General features: G+C 32.4%; 1 long non-coding RNA gene across 1 annotated transcript; it reads right to left on the bottom strand.

The window, feature by feature from the left end:
* Positions 1–3,984: 3,984 nt before the first annotated feature.
* On the bottom strand, positions 3,985–6,609 carry LOC143224317 (uncharacterized). Its single transcript, XR_013013329.1, has 3 exons — positions 6,508–6,609; positions 4,586–4,807; positions 3,985–4,120 (listed from the first exon to the last, which is right to left on the bottom strand). It is a non-coding gene; the product is annotated as an uncharacterized LOC143224317 (long non-coding RNA).
* Between the last annotated feature and the right edge of the window lie 5,766 nt (positions 6,610–12,375).

Genomic DNA, 12,375 nt, shown 5'->3' with positions numbered 1-12,375 from the left:
AATTATTGATAGTTATCTAATGTATTTATTAATGAAAATAGTATACGAATACCTAGAGTCAGTTTTAAAGGCATTTTTATTGTTTACCTTATTTTGTTTTTTCTCGTTTTCTTTCAAATATTCATAATTTATTTTTTTAAGGTTTATTTTCAGTTCCCCGATATAACAAGATTTACAAACACTAACTAATGTTAACGTATTAAATATATTTGTATGTGGAAAAACAAAATAATCTAAGCAACAGCTGACTGGTAGTACAAGTTTTAACTGATAACAATTTTTACAATCATGTCGTTCAACTCGAGCCCTGATATATCAGATCATATAATACTTATAGGTATTAAATATCACAGCTCTCTGATTGGTTTAAATTCTACCAATCATTTGACACTTCCAATCTTCTCAGTTATAACAACAGAAATTTAACAAAAATCAAAGAATATATATTTTGTTCATTCAAAAATTGCGCTTGAATTTATTTATTGAATCGTACGTAAGTGACATATATTGGTAGCCGTTTAAACTACACTATTATTTACGTAGGTTGTTCCTCTACACATTTAAATTGCTAGGAAGACTAGTTTGTGATGTTAAAGAAAGGATGTACTGTTGATAATCTTATCTGGTTATTTTAATAGTTTCATTTCTCTTTATGTGTATTAACATAATACGTATACATAAACATATTACATTATATATGTAAACAACTACATAAAAGGACTCGTCTATTTCTGATTTGAGCAATGTTCGTGTGCACGTTTATGTGTTAGATGTGTTCAGTCTTATGGTGTACAATGAATGTATAACTTGATATGTCAGATCTTTACGAAATAAATATATGATCAAATTTGTTACCAGTCTCATTCTAGTAAATAACAAAAAAATTATTGAAGATTTTTTAATATCTTATAAGAGAAGGGTCTCTGTGTCTAGTCTGATAAACTAAAGGGAAGGCAACAAAACTCGCCGCCAACTCCAGGCATACTTTTCTGTGAGAAATGGAAATATGTGACCAACTCTATAAAAGAGCCCCTAACTGCAGACCATTTTGGTAAGTAACGGATAGCGAACCACGAATCATCCCATTTCAAGACCATAACCGTTTATCACTCAGTCACGTCCGTCTTGCGATATTAAATACATTGTTACGAAAGTTTTAAATCACTCGTATCATTATTGGTATTTGTTCTCCATGTATATCATCATATGTTGATCAAAGACGTTACACCAAGCATTAGAAAATAAAACATTTCATGGCTATATTTAAGAGTAGCTACTAAACTTATTTTAGTAATTCTATAATTTTAGTTAGTATGAATTATTATTTGTTGTTTGTGTTTAGTTTGTAAAACAACTAAGTTCAGGCTTATCATCAGTCTTTGGATTAGGGTTACGTAAGCCTAGACGACAGTAAAACAGAGAGAAGTATTCAGTTTTTCTAATGTATATACTTTTTTATACGAGGTTATGGATTTTACATTATGCTCTGTCCTGCAATCTATGAAATATATACTCTATATGCCTCATATATATCATGAAGTATGAATGACTCAACAAATGTCTCCATCTTGGGTAAAGGAAAGATTTCATCTAAGGTTCATAAGTTGAGTTTTGGTTAGGTTCTAATCTATAAGTTTCAAAATCAATGACACAAAGTGAAAAATATAATTTTCTAAAACTGAATAATAATCGGTGCTTTTTAAACCTGAAAGTAAGACAACCTTTATATTACCACCAATTAAACATTTATATTAACATAACCTTCTTTAGATTGTACTTATTATCCTGTAAATATAAGCACATTTTGTAAAACCTAAAATAATTCATATATTGATATCATATTTATTGTAATAAAAACTGGACAAAAACGTTACGAACCCAACACCGCTCCCCACTGAAACTATGATTAGTTTGGAGACTTCTAACTTTCAAAACATGGTTTCAGTTTTCAACATTCCAGTTGAGCAGAACAAACAAAGAATTTTACTCTTCAAAGCTATTTTGAAAACGGGTATTTCTCTATGATACAGATATCAATCAAATCATTATTCTTCTGTTGCTGGTAAAATGTTGTATAAAAGATAAATGATAGTTAAAACAATGATGGTCAAACAGAGTAACATTGGAAGAGATAATGATTTAAAACTCCAAAATCGAGGGTTTTATCACCTCTAGTGGATAAAGATCAAACTGGTTAAGATATATACGTAAATAGATGATATATTATCCCTCTAGATACCACTTATAATGAATCTTATAAATATATTTTACTCAAACTAATATCACACATGGGGATAAATTGTTATAGGCAAACATCTATAACATAAATTAAAATAAGTTATATCATTTGAACCTTAAAACAGTGAAATATCCATTACATAACTGTTTAGTGTTTGTTTTGTTGTATCTGAAAGGATGTCTCGTGGTCTACTATCGCTGTACTCAGCACGAGTAAACATTAAACAATTGATCGGAGAGATCCAGATGTCAGTAGGTCACTGGCCTTTACTAAGTCGCCTATTTAGTTTATTATGCTCGTGTTGTTCAATAGATAACATTAGAAAATAGAAACTACAGAATTTTAAATATAATTTATTTCTATAAGCACCCATAACTGTCAGTTGTTACACCTAGTGAATCAATTCGTATTTTAGGATACTTGTAGAATTGACGACCTATGTGCAGATGTTTATGCTATTAATTATTAAACGCAGTATCCATACCTCATTTAGAAACATTAAGAAAAATGAACACTTTCTCAAAAGAGATTTTTCTGTGAAGTACTACAGGAGAAACGTGTTTAGACAGTGCTGATATAAACTGTAATATTTTTATGTATTCAAAGTTGTACCCTTTACTGAAAAATAACAATGGTTTATCAACTCCTTTATAAGAACTGTATTTATAATTTACATCAATAAAGATATAACTAAACCCTCACGTACAGTTCTAGTGAAGTTATGTTATTCTTGTGAATAAAGTGCTTGTATTTAAAATTGTGTTCCTTGATAAAGGAATGGTTGTTGTACACATGGTAAGTATTTTATAATTCTTGGAGTCTTCGATACCCGAAGTATGGAATTATTTTATGAAATTATGTGATCAAATAAATAACGTCAAACTGTTTTATTATTTCAGTCACATACATAGTTACGTATATACAGAATACTCCCACTATTGTAAGTTGTACAAAACTAAATTTTATGACGTGGCTTTTATACGTTTAGGTTTCCTCCAATAAATTAATATTTACAGAGATATACTGACCGTTTATATTGAGGTTTGTTCCCATTAAATACTTGTTTTCTCAACCCTCGTATTTAATCTCGTGCTTATGGTTATCCAGTGTTACCCTGAACTACAATTTCTATCTCAAACAGCTTCTGGGAAGCAAAACAAGGTTATTGATAGACCAGTTATCTTTACAAACTGACTACAATTCTCCTGGAATATGAGTATGTGAACATTACCTTCCAAGATAATAGGTATTATCTTATTAACAGCACAAGACACTAGAAAGAACTTTATTTCGTTCTATCTTGTTTTTCTTTGATGTGTGTTTGTGTTTCGGGGATTGTGTTAAGTTTGTTATGTAATCATCGTCTTCACCTTACCAGTGAACATTATGGTCATAATTCTCTTGTGGGTGTTATTGTGGATACCGATAGTGTTCTAAATATGAGACTATCTGAATTTATTAACTTTTACTTGGAGCACCATGCCATCCTTTCTTTTGTTCTTTTGTCAACCAACAGTGTTGCTATACGAATGTTTTCATCTGAGAGAAATGTAACATATAAACCACTATGGTTCTCCTGTTGGCAGATGTTTATCATGAACTTTGTTCTGTTACAAACTCACACACAAAAGTTCCCGACTACCCTTTAAGGACAATGAACAACAGTATACTGTACTCAGACGGATGTGTTCATTATGCCTTAAGCATATGTTAAGCCTCGGTGAAAAATCATAAAACAGTTTTCATTTCAAAACATTTATTTACTAGTGTAAATTTACAAAAGAAATGCATAGTACAGTAATTCGAATTCACAACTTGATTATCTTGTTTGATGCGACGAACATGTAAACGGCTCTTTTCGTTGGCCACTTTCCTTACATCCTGGAAAGTAAAGAGTCTGTCAGTACAAAGTTGTTCGATTGAGTTATAACAGAACAAGAAACGACAGTCAATTTTATTATCACATGTCACTTCATTTAAGTATCGTTTTAATTCTTAGATCTCTAGATTAACAATCACACTTATTAAACAATTCTAAGTTCCCCCCTTGTCAGTATTTATCTACATTAATAATAACAGTGATTAACCTGAACTTATGTTATATCAAACCTACAGATACAAATGTTACTTACAAACTATTCTAGTGGTGACGGTTTATTAAAATATAAATATCGTGAAATAAAAATAAAAAAGGCTTTGGTATTTTAACACATTGCTTTCACAACGTCAGTTTTGTTATTTATATCAAATAAATTCGTACAATATTTCAATATCATACATCCTCCTGTTGTAAGACAAAGTAGATATAACCCTTATAATTATTAATTAAATATTTAATGAACTAACCATTTAGTGGTAATAACCACCGTAATGAGGGTAAACGGGATAAGCCCAAGGACAGTAGACACCGTGAATTCCGTGTCCATACCCACCGCCAAGATAATTTCCATACCCACCGCCAAGATAACCTCCATATCCACCGCCAAGAACACCTCTGTAACCTAAAAGTCCTCCATAATACCCAGCCAAGCTTGTAGCAACAAGGGATAAGACAACACAGATGACAAGCTGAAAGAATATAATTCGTGTTTAGAAACACAAGTGACTTTAACATTTGTTTGTTTTGTGGTTAAGCACAAAGCAACATAAACAGTTGCCTATTCTCTTCACACCACGAGTATCAAAATCAATTTGCAAGAGTTTTAAGTCCACAAACGGTCCAATATGCCACTAGGGAATTGATTTAATGTTACTGATGTAGGCTGTAGTTTCACAGATAAGATGTTGAATTGATGTTTAACGACTTATAAACTATTTAGTGCAACATTTTATTTACGTATCGTGTTTCCTTTCGTATGAAATAAGGCTAATAATCTTCACACCAGGTTAGGATGGTGTTCAGTTTAAAGTGAATTACTTACTGTTGTTATTTTTAATATCAGATATTCATGGAAAACTTCCAAGGTTTTTATGATACTAACCATTCCTAATATTGAACTGGAGAGAAAACAGCTAAAGTACTATATCTACTGCTGTTGGACTACTATCATCAAATATTAAAATGTGACTGTCACACTCATTACACATCCACTAATTTAAAGTACTAAATGTGATTTTATACTAGCGAGACACACGCCTGGTTTCTCTCATTCGTAATCTCCCCGCTAACCACTTCGTCACATTTGTTTTATATGAAGTATTATTAACAAATGAACCGTAGGTTACATTCTTGTATCTACGTATCATACTCTCTATGAATATTTGATTTTCTTTTCACTGTGCACTCCTAAACTTTAAAAATTCAAACAAATGACTGGAGTGTGGCTTGTGGTCATAAACATGGGAAAAAAAGATTGAATGTTCTTTCAGGCAGTGCGTCAGAGTTGTCAGTACACTGGACTGTGGATCCTTGATACATGATTCACGACCTGTTACCACTAAAAATAATATATATATTTATAAACACTTTCTCCATTAAGGTTGAGGATGTTTATAAAGATAGCCATGAAACCCGCCATTTTATTTCAACATTCCCACGCTAGTACAGCGGTATGTCTCCGGATTTACAACGCTAAAATCAGGGATTCGATTCCCCTCCGTGGGCTGAGCAGATAGCCCTATGTGGCTTTGCTATAAGAAAAACACACACACTCGTTTCAACATATCACGTGTTTACGGTGGCAGGTGTTAAACACTTCCCTCTAGTTTATCAAGTCCAATTAGGTAGTGCAGAAAGCTTTTAATATTAAGATAACTCCTACATAATAAATTTTAAACAATTTTTATGGTTCACATGGTAAAGAAAATATTAAATTTTATGACTTCCGTATTTTTAAACCAACTTGGTCCTTATTTGTGTTGGTTTTCCAAACCACAACGGTAAATTGAGGGGCTATAAAATGTGTTCAGAACAAAATATCATATTGTGTTACTTTGTTCTTACCAAAAAGATAAAAACACGATTTTTCTTCACTAACATTTTTAATTGAGTGAAATATTTAGATTTGACGTGGAATGCTGTTGTTGCTTAATTTTACTTTAGAGAATTGTTTTAATCCAATATTTATTTACAGATGAAAAGTCATATCAACACAAGTTATTTTGTGTAATCCGTATTAAGCCTAATTATACTTTCGTTTCAAAGGGAGTTAATTGAATGAATCTAAATCCTAAAATAAAATAATAGTCTGTTACACTTAGTTAATGAATTGAATAAGTACATATATTTTAGTATATCTAGATAACTACTGTTATTAACATATACTCACAGTGAACTTCATCTTTTTAGCACTAACCAAACAAACTCTCTCGTTTTCTCAAACAACTCGATAATACCTGCTTGGGTACAACAAACCTCCTTTTATACTATTATTCGCCGAGAACGTTCACAGGAAGTTCATAAACATATTTTTTGAGAGAAATTATTGATAGTTATTTAATGTATTTATCAATGAAAATAGTATACGAATCATGTCGTTTAACTCGAGCCCTGATAATATCAGATCATATAATACTTATAGGTATTAAATATCACAGCTCTCTGATTGGTTTAAATTCTACCAATCATTTGACACTTCCCATCTTCTCAGTTATAACAACAGAAATTTAACAAAAATCAGGGAATATATATTTTGTTTATTCAAAAATTGCGCTTGAGTTTATTTATTGAATCGTACGTAAGTGACATATATTGGTAGCCGTTTAAACTACACTATTATTTACGTAGGTTGTTCCTCTACACATTTAAATTGCTAGGAAGACTAGTTTGTGATGTTAAAGAAAGGATGTACTGTTGATAATCTTATCTGGTTATTTTAATAGTTTCATTTCTCTTTATGTGTATTAACATAATACGTATATATAAACATATTACATTATATATGTAAACAACTACATAAAAGGACTCGTCTATTTCTGATTTGAGCAATGTTCGTGTGCACGTTTATGTGTTAGATGTGTTCAGTCTTATGGTGTACAATGAATGTATAACTTGATATGTCAGATCTTTACGAAATAAATATATGATCAAATTTGTTACCAGTCTCATTCTAGTAAAAAACAAACAAATTATTGAAGATTTTTTAATATCTTATAAGAGAAGGGTCTCTGTGTCTAGTCTGATAAACTAAATGGAAGGCAACAAAACTCGCCGCCAACTCCAGGCATACTTTTCTGTGAGAAATAGAAAGAAACATTGTTACAAAAGTTTTAAATCACTCGTAGCATTATGGGTATTTGTTCTATGTATATCATCATATGTTGATCACAGACGTTACACCAAGCATTAAAAAATAAAAACATTTCATGGCTATATTTGAGAGTAGCTACTAAACTTATTTTAGTAATTCTATAATTTTTTAGTTAGTATGAATTATTATTTGTTGTTTGTGTTTAGTTTGTAAAACAACTAAGTTCAGGCTTATCATCAGTCTCGGATTAGGGTTACGTAAGCCTAGACGACAGTAAAACAGAGAGAAGTATTCAGTTTTTCTAATGTATATACTTTTTTATACGAGGTTATGAATTTTACATTATGCTCTGTCCTGCAATCTATGAAATATATACTCTATATGCCTCATATATATCATGAAGTATGAATGACTCAACAAATGCCTCCATCTTGGGTAAAGGAAAGATTTCATCTAAGGTTCTTAAGTTGAGTGTTGGTTAGGTTCTAATCTATAAGTTTCAAAATCAATGACACAAAGTGAAAAATGTAATTTTCTAAAACTGAATAATAATCGGTGCTTTTTAAACCTGAAAGTAAGACAACCTTTATATTACCACCAATTAAACATTTATATTAACATAACCTTCTTTAGATTGTACTTATTATCCTGTAAATATAAGCACATTTTGTAAAACCTAGGATAATTCATATACTCTTCAAAAAAAGAAACGCAAAAGGGATATTTTTGTTATTTTAAAGAGAAATATATGTAATAACGTTATAAGCTCAGAGTATGTGATGTTACACGTGTTAAGGCACTGATTGTCAGACCAAAATGACAATAAAAGTTGTGCACTTTGAAAACGGAGGAAAACATAGGATTTTTCGCCAAAACGCATACGTGTCCAATAAATTTGTTTGAGACCTGCATGTTCTGCAAGTGCAACATGTGCAAAATCCTATAAGAGTGACGGGTTCTCGGTTTCCATAGCTCAATGTTAAGCCACCGACACGCAATACAGTTACGACAGGACTGACTGAAGCACAACGCAACAACGCCATTGGTGGCTTGGAAGCAGTCGAATCTCAACATATATTGCCAGAGCTGTGAATGTCCACCCAAGCACCATCATAAGGCTATGGAATCGTCACCAACAACATGGATCAACTCGTGACCGTCCACGATCTGGCAGACCTCGTGACCACGCCCGCACAAGATGGCAACATCCGGTTACGTCACCTTCGGGATAGGACCACCACTGCGACGTCTACTGCCTCAACCATACCAGGGGCTGCTTAGGATTTCCGATCAGACCGTACACAACTGTCTACGAGATTCTTAGGCTCCATGTGCAACCCATCATGGTGAACGTCAACGACGTTTTTCAACATGACAATGCCCGTCCTAAAACAGCCCGACTCTCCACTGTCTTCTTGAGACACCACAACATCAACGTTCTTCCCTGGCCCTCCATATCACCATATTTAAACCCCATCAAACATCTTTGGAACGAGTTGAACCGACGTCTGCGACGGCAAGAACCTCAACCTCAGACTCTACCTCATCTTGTAGCAGCTTTGCAGGCTGAGTGGACAGCCATTCCACAGGATATGATTCGTCATCTCATCGCTTCCATGGGCAGGAGATGCCAAGCAGTTATTGATGCTCACGGGGGGCATACCCGTTATTGACGTTGAGTGACGTTAAACTTCACCTAGTGAGCGTGGACTTCGCCTTTGCAGACTTTGGATGTTCAGCAGTGAATGTGCAAAGTTTCACACATGTCATACAGAACTACCCAGAATAAACTTGTTAACAATATGTCTCAAAATTTGCCTTTGCGTTTCTTTTTTGAAGATTATATTTCTTAACATGAATTATCTTCTTCAGCATATCATACGTATTTACATAGCATTTGTTGCTACAAGCTGGGTTCGTTATTATGAAGGATTAGTTTCTTGTGGAATGAATATGGAGTTTATAAGAGTGGCTGCAGGCTTATCACATTCACCTTTATCATTAATACTAAATGGTTTGTCACCACTAGAATAGTTTATAATTTTTTGTTATAAACTGTTTTATCTATCTCGTGGTGGGATCATAGGAGGATATTGTTACTCTAAGTAACATTTGTCTCTGTAGGTTTGATATGAGATAAGTTCAGGTTAATCACTGTTATTATTAATGTAGATAAATACTCACAAGGGGAAACTTAGAATTGTTTGATAAATGTGATTGTTAATATCTAAGAATTAAAACGATACTTAAATGAAGTAACATGTGATAATAAAATTGACTGTCGTTTCTTGTTCTGTTATAACTCAATCGAACAACTTTGTACTAACAGACTCTTTACTTTCCAGGATGTAAGGAAAGTGGTCAACGAAAAGAGCCGTTTACATGTTCGTCGCATCAAACAAGATAATCAAGTTGTGAATCCGAATTATTGTACTATGCATTTCTTTTGTAAATTTACACTAGTAAATAAATGTTTTGAAATGAAAACTGTTTTATGATTTTTAACCGAGGCTTAACATATGCTTAAGGCATAATGAACACATTCGTCTGAGTACACTATACTGTTGTTCATTGTCCTTAAAGGGTAGTCGGGAACTTTTGTGTGTGAGTTTGTAACAGAACAAAGTTCATGATAAACATCTGCCAACAGGAGAACCATAGTGGTTTATATGTTACATTTCTCTCAGATGAAAACATTCGTATAGCAACACTGTTGGTTGACAAAAGAACAAAAGAAAGGATGGCATGGTGCTCCAAGTAAAAGTTAATAAATTCAGATAGTCTCATATTTAGAACACTATCGGTATCCACAATGACACCCACAAGAGAATTATGACCATAGTGTTCACTGGTAAGGTGAAGACTATGATTACATAACAAACTTAACACAATCCCCGAAACACAAACACACATCAAAGAAAAAAAAACAAGATAGAACGAAATAAAGTTCTTTTTAGTGTCTTGTGCTGTTAATAAGATAATACCTATTATCTTGGAAGGTGAAGTCCACGTATATAAATAGCAGGCGGACTGTGGTCAGTTTGTAAAGATGTCTGGTCTATCAATAACTTTGTCCTCCTTCCCAGAAGTTGTTTGAGATAGAAATTATAGTTCAGGGTAACAGTGAATAATGATAAGCACAAGACTAAACACAAGGGGTGAAAATAAGTGTATAATTTGAACAGACCTCAATATCAGCAGTCAATACGTCACTGTAAGTATTATTATTTATAGGAGGAAACTTGGAAGTATTATAACCACACGACATACAAATACCTATACTTATATGTATGTATAAACTACTTGAGTCCCATTAGAGAGTGAAAACAACAACCACCACATACTTGCTAAAACATTAAAATTCTCGACTCCAAAACCACAGATTGACCACTCTATATTATTGAAAGTCTTTCCATTTCAGTTATTTTCCAACACTAAACAATAAAAGCAACTCTTGTTTGTTGTCATTAATGTAATGAATTCCAGATTCCCAGAGTTTTCGTTTAATATTTATTATTAATTTAAAGATACACTGTTTGTGCTGACATATATTAAGCCTTCTACTGTAATGGTTTGTCTAAACAATACTATTTATTAAACACCCCGCACGTTTTACCTTATATTCAATCCGTTATATTGTTACCATTCAAATCTGTTCTTTCTAAACATCCGACCGAATTCGAAACTCACTCAATGGACATGTTGTTGTTGTTTTTTTTATATTTCGAATATGATAAACAACTTTTGTTAGATATTTATTAACATTAATTTAGGAAAATTCCCAAACTGCAGTATTATTTGTTTTGGTATTACAATGTTTTTAATATTTAATACAAAACTTAATTTTCGACCTGATAAATCAGTTGCAAATGATTTTAAAACGTTGAATTTGTTTTCGTGAATCAGACCTCTAGTGTTTATCATTAAACTTGAAATTCGATACAAAAGTCGATCAGTTTCTACTTTTATGTTTCACGTGGAATGTTTCACAAATAAAGTTAGATCTGTGATCCAGGTTAGAAGACCACAGTGCTATAGTCTTTACGTAAAGTTGTGTGTTATCAGAAGCTACACAATAAATTACACTCTTTATAAAACTAAACACAATCAAGAGTGTTTCAAGCTTCAGAATATAATAACCGTGAGTTCTTTTAGCCATCACTCTAATATTAAAATATTCATGAAAGTTATAATGTTTGAAAAGTAAATATATAGAAAAAATTTGATTTCCGTAAATTTCATACCAATATAAACCAGCGGAAAACTTATGTTCGTAATTAATAATTCGTTTAACAAATTAATTATTTTTAAATATAATGCAAAATGTTTTGTGATAACGTAACAACTATTACTGTTTTAATAAACTCATCCATGGGTGGTGACTTCAACACCGTAACTTCTTTTTTGAAATCTGTATATCAATACACAACAATTTGTTTTCACGAAAGACTAGCTTAATACTCTAAAAATTATCAGAACGTGCTGATATATTGATAACGTAACAATATCAAAACCTTTATTTCTTTCATATATTGTCTGAGCTATGCCTACCTCACATATAGAGAACCAGGTTTCTGGCGTTATAAGATCCCAGACGTGCAGCTAAGATACGAAGCAGTACCAACCATATCACTTTTTTAACACTGCTAAACAAAACTAATCGACAGGTTGAATACTTGGAAGAAAGTTCACCAAATATAAACGAACACGCATTTTCTATCCAGGTTTCCAATGAAACATAATATTCTAATTTTAAAGCTATAAATTTCCCATTTCTTGGCACAAACACCCTAAATCAAATAAAATCGCACATGGAATTTCTAGTAACTTGAAGGATTTTAGAAAGACCCGTAACACTAACATGTAAACTTTTGGTCCTTATTTGAATCCTCTAGTGGATATCTGGACTTTCACCAGTACAACCGTTTAATTCTCACGTTTAAAACT

This window comes from Tachypleus tridentatus, chromosome 8 (assembly GCF_004210375.1).
Source record: "Tachypleus tridentatus isolate NWPU-2018 chromosome 8, ASM421037v1, whole genome shotgun sequence".
In the NCBI taxonomy this organism is placed as follows: domain Eukaryota; kingdom Metazoa; phylum Arthropoda; class Merostomata; order Xiphosura; family Limulidae; genus Tachypleus; species Tachypleus tridentatus.
The sequence above is the reverse complement of the archived record's forward strand: the minus strand, read 5'-3'. Positions and strand labels throughout refer to the sequence as shown.